Source organism: Fukomys damarensis, unplaced genomic scaffold, assembly GCF_012274545.1.
Source record: "Fukomys damarensis isolate Sample0158 unplaced genomic scaffold, DMR_v1.0_HiC HiC_scaffold_5, whole genome shotgun sequence".
Lineage (NCBI taxonomy): Eukaryota > Metazoa > Chordata > Mammalia > Rodentia > Bathyergidae > Fukomys > Fukomys damarensis.
This window is the reverse complement of record NW_022900917.1, coordinates 55,244,966-55,255,050: the sequence shown is the minus strand read 5'-3', so window position 1 is coordinate 55,255,050 and position 10,085 is coordinate 55,244,966. Positions and strand designations below refer to the sequence as shown.

At 41.2% G+C, this 10,085-nt stretch overlaps 1 long non-coding RNA gene across 1 annotated transcript in view; it reads right to left on the bottom strand.

The window, feature by feature from the left end:
* Positions 1 to 6,287, bottom strand: part of LOC104853215 — a 12,898-nt gene extending 6,611 nt beyond the window's left edge. The window contains exon 1 of the long non-coding RNA XR_777717.2: positions 6,083 to 6,287. This is a non-coding gene — a long non-coding RNA (uncharacterized LOC104853215). The remainder of the gene's footprint in view (positions 1 to 6,082) is intronic.
* Between the last annotated feature and the right edge of the window lie 3,798 nt (positions 6,288 to 10,085).

The following is a 10,085-nucleotide window of genomic DNA, read 5'->3' as shown; positions in this document are numbered from 1 at the left end:
GGGAGAGGGAGGGAGGGAGGGAGAGAGAGGGAGGGAGAGAGAGACAGCACTGGGTCATCCTCCATAGTTGTGTCTGGCCCCATTTACTCTCAGGTTGTCCTTGGTCACAGGCAAGCACAGCTCTTGAGCTCTGCTCAGAAAAAGCACCTCAGGGTGGGTGCAGATTTCAGAAGGCGATTGAGTCTATTTTGGAGACACAGTAGTTGGCCTTCATGTTATGTCTCTCTACAGAACTTTCTCTTACACTGAAGATGGTAATGACTCATGGGAATTCAATCATGCATAGAAGTGGTATAAATTAGATTGGCCGACCTCTGAAGTTGGGGTAAGTCAAGAAATCTGACGTGTCACACATTATTTTCTTCTTTTAAGATCATAGAGAGAAATGTGTGTACATTGGGGGTAGGACTAACAGTGGGGACAGGCAATATATTTTCAAAGTATTTCCTCAAAGCTGCCACAAAGTCTATGAACACATCTGGAAAATCTTATTTAATGCTATTCCTTTTTATTCCTTCTGAGTTTTTTTTTTTTAATGTGCTGCTAAGGATTGAACCTAAGCCCTTGTGTATGCAAGGCAAAAATGTTCTGCTATTGAGCTAGATTCCCAGCCCTTCCTTATAGTTTTGAGGAAAAGAAATCATACGAAGTCAAGACAATCTCCAGTTTTGGTTTAGCCATGAATAAAAGCTCAGGAAATATTTTCTGACTGTTCATGGTGCAATATCATAGTTTCAAAACTAGAAGTGTTCTTTTCTTGCTGTAGAATGAACCTTCTCTAAGTTCATATATCCCTGAATATTCACAGCCATCGATAGGTGTGTGCATGCACACACACATGCACACACACCCACACACTAGCTCAGTTATGCCCAGCACCTTTAAGTTGTAAAAGTCTTTGTGATTATTTGTTCACTTCTTTATCTCAAAAAGTTGGAAAGAGATCTGATATTTCCCCTCCGTTTTTTTGGAGAAAATTAAGTATTAGGCAGTTTAAATGATTTGTAGTTTACACGGAAACAAGTTATTGAACAACTGAGACTAGAATTTATATTTTTTTCATTATAAAATGCACAAAGATGTAGGGTAGAGTAGGACATTTGTGGATTATTCTTCCTTTGAAATACATGTGCATCAAGCATGGTTATCAAAATTAAACTTTGCTTCTACATCTTTAAAAAAGGAATCTAAGCCTACCCAGGTAAGTAATGATTTGCAAGTTATCTCTTTGCATTTCAAAATTTTCAAATAAAATGTTTAATGTTTCATAATTCCACATATTTTTCCTTGCCTTTTCAGGGTTTTAGAAGATTAATGGACAAAAAGCGTTTTTTTTTTTTACCATCAGAGTAAAAATGTTCACATTCAAATGTAATAAAAAAATGCACAATAATTTATAGAAACCTCTCTAAAAGCTTCATGGATATAACAGACAATTTAAAGTATTACTGTGTTATTATTATTGTAAATGTTAACACATTATAATTATTTATTTCCTTATCATACATTTACTGTCAATTCTATGAAATTAATTAAAATAGTTAATGCATTAATTTAAATTTTGGTTTTTTTACTAAATACCCAGGTAGCACTTACTATATATCTATTTTAAGCAGCTTATGACAATTAACTCATTTCATCCTCATAAAACTGAGGTCACAGATACACAAACTATTACATGCTTTCTTGTACATGAGAAATGGAAAAATATAAATAATTTAAAGAGCAAAAAAATAATTAATAGGAAACAGGGAGATAGATCTTTTGCAAATAGGAAGGGGATCAAGATGGAGGGAGTGGGGAGGGATGAGAAGGACAGAAGTAAAAACAATCAATTGGGGTAAATAAAATATGTTTTTTAAATAAAATAGAATAGTAGTCAGCCATAAAAATAGATAAATTAGAGACATTTAAGCTAAATGGGTGCACATGGACAGGCACACCCTTTTACGTGCTATAAATAGGACACGTGTACATACTGAATAGTTTCTCTAGTGGGAGAAACTAAAAGTGTAAATAAGGATGAAAAGGTATAATAGATAATATGAAATAGGAAGAAAAGGGATGAAGTTGAAAGGGAAGTGGGAGGGGTAGTGAAAATGGAAAAAGGGAATGTAATCAATATGAGAAAATGAAAAAATAACGGAAACAAAGTCTTTATAGATTGGAAGGGAGGGAGGGGTTGAAGGGAGGGCAGGAGAATGGGAAATAATAGAACCAAGATTGATTATGTAAAGGTACAAATTTGCAATAATGAATGCCATTATATTGTATACCTTAAATGTACCAATAAAATTAGTAAAAGTTAAAAAAAGAATCAAGATGTGTTATCAACTCCCCAGGATGAATATATAAATTACACACTACAGACATGTACTAATGAAAATACAAAAATTTTTAAACAGAAATACAACAAACCCCTACTATTATCCTCCAGTTTAAAGATGAGATATACCGAGGTTCAGTAACATATCCAAAAATACACAACTGGTATATTGTAGAACTAGAATTCCACCCAAACAGCTCAATTTGCCATGTTAATTATCATTACCAATGTACCATGCTGTGCTAAGCCTTGCACTCACAGGTGCTAGATAATTAATTGTTGATTAAGTGAATATCAGTTAGGATAACATGGAAGCATTAGGCCAGTTACCAACCTGTTTTGAGCCTTAATTTTCCACTTTGTAAAGCAGAATCATAGCATTTACCATCCATTTCTCTCCATAACTGCAGAAGTGGAGAGAATTTACTTTACCCAGACACCAGACATTTTTATGTCTTTAAGACTGGGTCCATAAATAGATATTGAAGGAAGCAATAGCTTAAGGAGGCAATAAACAATACCATAAAAATTTAGGATAATTCAGTCTCCTACAGTCCAAAAGAGTGTGACATAAGGACAAACATTTTGAAGATTTAATCTTCTTATATTTTGAACTCCTTGAACTCTTCCTAGTTTTTAGCTGAATTAGAATGTTTATTTGAAGGAATAATCAAAATAAATGACATGTCATAAGGCTTACACGTAATCTTTAAGATCTAATTATAGATATTCTAAATGAAAATGCTATATTCTTTTCAGTGCTGAATATTTGGTACTAAAAAAATTATCACAACCCAGTCAGGGACAACATGCAAGTTTCTTTGTCAGGGATCTTTAATTTATCCCCACACATTTACTGTCTTTAGTTGCTACAAATTTTATCAGGCACCTCATTAGCTATATACAAGGTATAGAAAGAATTTCAAAACAAGACCCCATATGGTTGCAAGGGCAGGCAGATGGTCCAAGCACCTGTGTCATGTGACCTTGAGTCACGGATATTCTCTTAGTGTTATTCTAAAAAAATGGGGCTATGTTAACAGATGAATGGATAAAGAAAATGTGGTTGTATCTAAATGGAGTATTATGCAGCCATAAAGAAGAACAAAATAATTTCATTTGTAGGAAAATGAAGGAACTGCACATTATCACATTGCATGAAATAGCCAGATTCAGAAATGTAAGCATTCATGTTTTCCCTAACATGTAGAATCTAAAAAAAAAAAGTAAAGAAAGAAGATGGCATAGAAGGACAAAGGAGAGGAGACTATTAGACAAGAATGGGAACAAGGACAAGGTAATGAGAGGTGTAAGAGAAGGTAACTGGGAAATGGATACAATCAAAATATTTCATATGTTTATATGAAAATACCAGTTTGAAACTCAATGTTTTATAAAAAAATTAATAGACTTGATAAAAATGTATTTTTAAGACAGGGCTAAGCATGGGCTGCCCTACCAGCCTCAAAGACTGGAAAGGGTCAGATGCATTAGGAAAACTGCTTTGTAAACTGTATTCTCTGAATATAAAAAAACTAATGTTAAAATTTAGGGTTTTTTGTGTGTGTGCCAGAGACCAAACTCATGTCTTTGTGCTTGTGAGGCAGGCAGTGGCACCACTGAGCTAAATCCCCAGCCCAAAATTTAGTTTTTGAAAAATCCCCACAAGGCAGACAGATGTTTTTGCATCCTACCCAAAGGTACAGTTGTCCAAGTATATTCTTGGCCTGGATTTCCAAATCAAATGAATTTAAAAAAGCAGCACAATTTGAGTTAGTCCTCAGAAGATGTCAGATGCCTAATATCTAGAAACTGAACTCCTGGTGAAGGAGAGGGTAATGTTTCTACCAGGTCATTTTCAGTGGCCGGCCATGAAAAAGAGTCCTAAGACTTACTCCAAATGGACAGTCAGTATAGCATCTGTAAATATTTATTAAAGATGGATGAATTGTGTGTGCCCTGGGGATATAAAGATGAAATGAACCAAAGACTTCGTGTTGCTACTCTAATGCACCAAAGAAACAAATGGACTGAGTAGAAACTTTAGGTAACTCATCAACTAAAAACTGACTGCAATCCCTTCCAGCATGAATCCTTATTATTTTCCCTCCTATTTAGAAATTTGGAGGGCTAACTCTGGTCCTAACTCAAAAACCTGATATATTTGTGGCTAAGTTTACACAGAAGAGCAGGTAAGGAGTGAGGCAAGAGTGGCCCGCCCTATGACCTACTTAACTTTGATCACTACCATGATCACAGAACACACACCTTGCTCTAACCAACGATCTGGCACAATCCTGCTTCCTAGGGAAACTTGGCAGAGTTGTCAGGGTGGAAAGGCAATCAATTACCTCTCCTAGAAAAAAAAGAAAATCTCCAAGTGCTTGACTTACTAAAGTCAGCATCACCTTCACAACGCCAGGAACAAAGTCTTACAGGAGCAGAGCACCCAGCAACGTTAATAAATCAAGGAAGAAGACTAATGATACTGTGCATTCCTTGGGGGCAGGGGCCGTGTCAGCTCTCCTTTGGCTGGGAGTGGAAGAGTTCTGCTCACAGTAGACCTGCTGCTGATAAGGCTGTCTGGTCAGTTGGGGATACAACTCACAAAGGAAGCCCTGGCCCCCCCACAGGGTGGAGCGAAAGAGCTCGTAGATCTGCAACAGCAGCAACAGCCTGCAGAGACACCACGTCGCCCTTGCAATTCCTTTTTAGTGGGAGGCAGACACGGAAGGAACGAAAAAGGTCGCTTGTGAATAACTTGACCTGGGCTAGGAGCTGGGCTCTCTTCTTCACCCCTAGAGTCACTTGCCTACTACGGCAAGAGATTCCAAACACCAGGCAATAAAAGAAAGGACATCTCACCCAGGGACCACAGTTGTGGTGTGGGACCTAAGAAACCCCCGCGGATCAGTTTCTGAGCAGAGGAAGTGGGCCGGGAACAGCGCATTTCCTGCTTCGCCTGTGCAAGCGCCAGGCGGGGCCGAGCGGGAACCCAAGCGTCGCTGAGTAGTCGCTTTCCACCTGGGCTGGACTGGGGAGGGAGCGGGTGGAGGGAGTGTGCGAGGGCGTGAAAGTAGAAAGGACGCTTCTTGGAGAACCACAGCCCCCAAAGCCGCTCTCGCGGTCGCCCGTTCGGCCCCTTGGGAGGCGCCCGGGTAGGGGATGCAGCGTCCCGCGCGGGACTTGGGGCCGGGAGAGCAAGGCGCCGGCCTAGCGGCCAGGTGACCTAGCACTGTCTTCCGGGCCACTCCTTTTCCACCTCTGTCCTCCCACCCACAACCTTCGACCTCGACCCAGGCCCGGAGGGGAACTGGCTCAGGACAGGGAGGAGACGCCGGAGGTACCAGTACCGACGGCGCCAGGTCGGCGCTTTGGGCTGTGGGGCGCTACCTGGGGGGCGCCGCATACCACCCGCGTCCCAGTCCGGAGCCGCGGCGCGACTCGTGACGGCACGGGCCACACTGGTGTCCTTGGCTCTAGGGATACCACTGTCTACCTCTCCGGGGCAGCCCCTGAGTTTTCCCCGGCTGTGAGGCCCAGTCTCCCTCTCCGTCCCATCGAACTTGCTGTGCATGCCAACCCGGATCTGCTCGGTGCCCATGGAGCCTTCTTATCCACCTGAGAGCCCCTTGTTCGGCTCCCATTTTCCAAGCATCGAAAACACGAATATCGGCCAGAAATCACCCAGCCTGGTCAGAGGTCCGCAGAAAAACATGGCACTGACTCCAGGTCTGAGCCACAGTTATCACCTACCGGGGTTCATTTCTGCACCCGCTGGGCAAAGGGCCCAAATGGAAACGGGCAGAGCTTCTGGCTACTTTAGTCGCTTCGCTTCCTCGCCCAGGCTTTCGAGTCTTGGGAGCTGGGAGTGTGAGTGCAATCAGTAAGGCAGGAGCCTAGAACTCCCGCACTGTGAGTTTCGATGCACACCGCCGGCTAGAAAGCGAGTGTACTAGGCTCCGGCTACCGAACACACAACGCACACTCGCGCGCGCGCGCGCGCGCACACACACACACACACACACACCCGCACCCGCGCCCCGTAAATCTCTTATGTTGAGAAAAGCAATGCTTGCAGGAAGCCACTCCGGATGTTTGCTTCTTTACATGTGGCATTTGTGGCTGGCTCTGATAACGTCAGGAGCTCCAACACCGAGTTTAGTAAGAAGACAGAAATAAGAGTACACACTTCACCACGTCTGTGCCGCCGCCGCCGCCTGCAACCCTCCCCCCCAACCCTTATATGTCGAGAGAATGAATGCTCAGAAGAAGAGACTTAGGTAACGGTATGTAAAAGGGGACTGGTCTCGGAAAGACACCACAATTCTTTTGTGGTTAATTTGTTACGTGAACTGCTACATTTTGACTCCTAGAGAGAGTGTTTTAAAAAGTAAGGGGGTAAGTGCCAAAATCTGAAGCTCCAACTTCATCCTAGGATGTTTGCTTTCATCTGATTTATCAGTAACCTTGTATCTAACAAGATCATTAGCTAGCCCCCAGGAGCCAGTGCAGAAAAAAAAAAGTAAATAAAAATTTAAAAGTAAGTTGGGAAGCCCTAGGTTTTCTGCTCCCTCAGTTGGAGCTCCACAGTGCACCTCTTCCTAGATCAGAAATGGGCATGGAGGCATGGAAGGAAGAATGAGAGTAAAAATGTGCAATGCATTTTCTGTACCCACACCTGGATTATATTTCTTGTATTTTATTTTATCTTTGAAGAATTTAGACAAATGGACTACTTTAGACAGAGAAAATGGATTCTGGACCAAGCATTGTTTTTGTTTGGTTTTCAATCTTAATTCTAAATAATCCTCTTGGTTCATAAAATATTTTGTACTATCAAAAATTCTACATCAAGATCTTTAAAAAGATATTTATTATTATCTAGAAAAGTTAGCAAATTTTGAGAGGCTGAGACTTTAGGATCAAAAGTTTGAGATGAGCCGAGCCTGAGCAATTTAGTAAGACCCAGTCTCAATAAACAAACAAACAAACAAACAAACAAACAAACAAATAAATAAATAAATAAAAAGAACTGGGAATGTAGCTCAGAACAAAGATCCTAGGTTCAATCCCTAGTATTAGAGAAAAAAAAATCTAGAAAAGCAAACACACAAAAACCAGCAAGGAGGAAGGTGCTAGATCAATTTGCAATAATGCTGTCTCTACTTTTATAACCATTTTCAGTGTGCTGCACTTTGTTTTCAAACCAGTTTTTTTCCAGAAAATAATAAAGCTTGACAGCATATCACTAGTTAAAATGAAATTTAATTGCTTTGAAACCACCAATTAAAAAACACACTCCTCTACTGATATCTTTAAGCAGGTTTAAAATTTTCTTGCCTGAATGTAAAAGACCCAGCAACTGGAACCACTATCTTACTGTGACCCTGTAAGAAGACTGGCTAATAAAGGGAAGAGACAACTGGCAACACTGTACAGATTATTGAAGAACTAAAGACAGGTTGACTTAAAAGAGTTACATATGGGTTTTATAGAGAAAAAGCAATGTCACAGAAACCAAAGGCCAGGTGTTAGCAAAAGCTCTATGTTTTCAATGGATACCACTAGTAAGCCACAGTTGATAAATGACTTTGTCCCTGAAGTAAGCACAGAAAAATCTGCAGCATTTTACTTCTCAGACCCTGGTGGTGCTACTTTTTCATTACCGGTTAGGAACAAGCAATGGAAATCTGTTCAAATCTGTTCTGGAGACTGATGTGTTGATTTTTTCCCCATCTGTATGAATGGATGTGATGGTTTTGAAAATAATACAAATACACAAGTGTAATAGCCAGGTTTAGTGATTAAGAGCTCCTGATCTCAAGGCAGACAACTGGGAGTAAATTTCACCCTCCCAATGCTTTGAGCTCTGGACAGCTGGTTAACCTGTGCCTCAGTTTGTTCACCTATAATACTGTAAGCTATAATATTGTCTAACTCATAGGATTGGTTGGAGGATAAAGTAGCCCCTTAAGGTTGGAGGGTGCTAAGAAATCTGAATGGCATTCTATGTGTCGTAGAAATGCTTGTTGTTAAATTCCACAGAAAAAAATTTTAATGTCTTAACACAAGTTTGAAAGTCATTTTGGGCCAGGGATTTAGCTCAGTGGCACTGCACCTGCTTCATAAGCACAAGATCTGAGTTCGATCACCAATACAAAAAAAAAAAAAAACAAAAAGAATCAGATTTTATTTCTAGTCTAAAGAAATGTAGAAAAGTGTCCTAATTATCTGTCAGGATAATCACCTCTACTGACTCTTGAGAGATACAGTTATTTTAGTGCTCAAATGGATGATGCTTTCTTTTTGCTAATAAACGAGTGTGCAGACAAACAATGCTACTATTTTTGCTCCCACTTCCTTGATTGAACCCAGGGCCTTTGCACTGACTACATTCCCATTACTTTTTCAAACTTTATTTCAAGATGGGGTTTGTTAAGTCACTAAATTGGCCAGGCTGGGTTCTAACTAGCAATCCTACCTCAGCCTTCCAAAGTGTTGGAATGTGCCATTGTGTCCAGGTTACTTTTTGTTTTAATTTATTTATTGTGGTGCTTGGGATAGAACCCAGGGCCTCATTCGTTTCTACATTTTTTAAAGCAACGCAGTCTTGCCTTTTTTACCAAACACATAAGAGAAATTGTTTTGCTATATTTATCCTACATATTTTCCATACATTTTCTTTCTTTTTTATCAGTGCATGTTTATAATACTGAATTTCTTTACTCCCCTCTGTCTTTTCCTCTTCTCTTTCTCTTTTCTCCTTCCCCATCTCCAGGAGTTTCTGTTCTAGCTAGCTATTCTCCCTCCTTTATTTATTATACGTGTACTTAGATATATCATGAGTAAAAATTTTAAATTCTTCAAGATAGGGTCAGGGATTTAGCTCAGTGTTTCTGCCACTTGCTTCCGAAGGGCAAAGTTCTGGGTTCGATTCCCACTACCAAAATCTTTTTTTCTTCAAGATGTAATATGAAGAGACAGAACATCGTTCTACAATCTTATTTTTAAAAGTAAGAATTTACCTTGGACATTCTTCTTCTTTTTTTTTTTTTTTTTTTTTTGTATCTGGGATTGAATTTAGGATCTTGCGCTTACGGGGCAGGCGCAGGAACCCACTGAGCTAAATCCCCGGCCCCATACATTTATAATACAAACAAGAAGAGCCCTTGAAGAGAAAATGTATTATTTATTGTCCTCAGTATCTTCTTTCAGAAAATTTATTTGAAGAAGACCCCTGTTCAATTCCTTGGAGGGAAACTAGATCATCTACTGCTGAAGTATCATTGGTTCATGGGTTCATACAATTAAGATGCTATTTTAAAAGACAAGACTATGAACGTATGCTAGTATGTAGTACCACGGGCAAATGCCTCTTTGTGCGGTGCACTGCGCACCCGCAGAAAGTTTTGCCGCAGTGTTCTTCCCGGGTCCGGAGGACGCGGCGCCGGAGCCTGGCTCCGGCCAGTTTTTCCGGGGGCCAGAGTAGGTCTGAGTGCTGGCCTGAGGGAGGAGAAAGACAGGCGGGGTTGAACAGAGTCCTGGGCCGGCGACCACGGGCTGGGCGTGGTCCTCAGCTCGCGTTCCCGGCCCGCCCCCTCACGTCATTGGCCACATCTGTGGAGAAAAGGCCCAGCGGCGCGGGACGCCCGCACTGTCACTGGGCGGACTGGGGGCTGGGACTGACCGGGGACTCTAGTGGCTCGTTCGCGCCGGGAGCACCCGCGCAGCCCTCGGGGCATCTCCAGCCTCACTC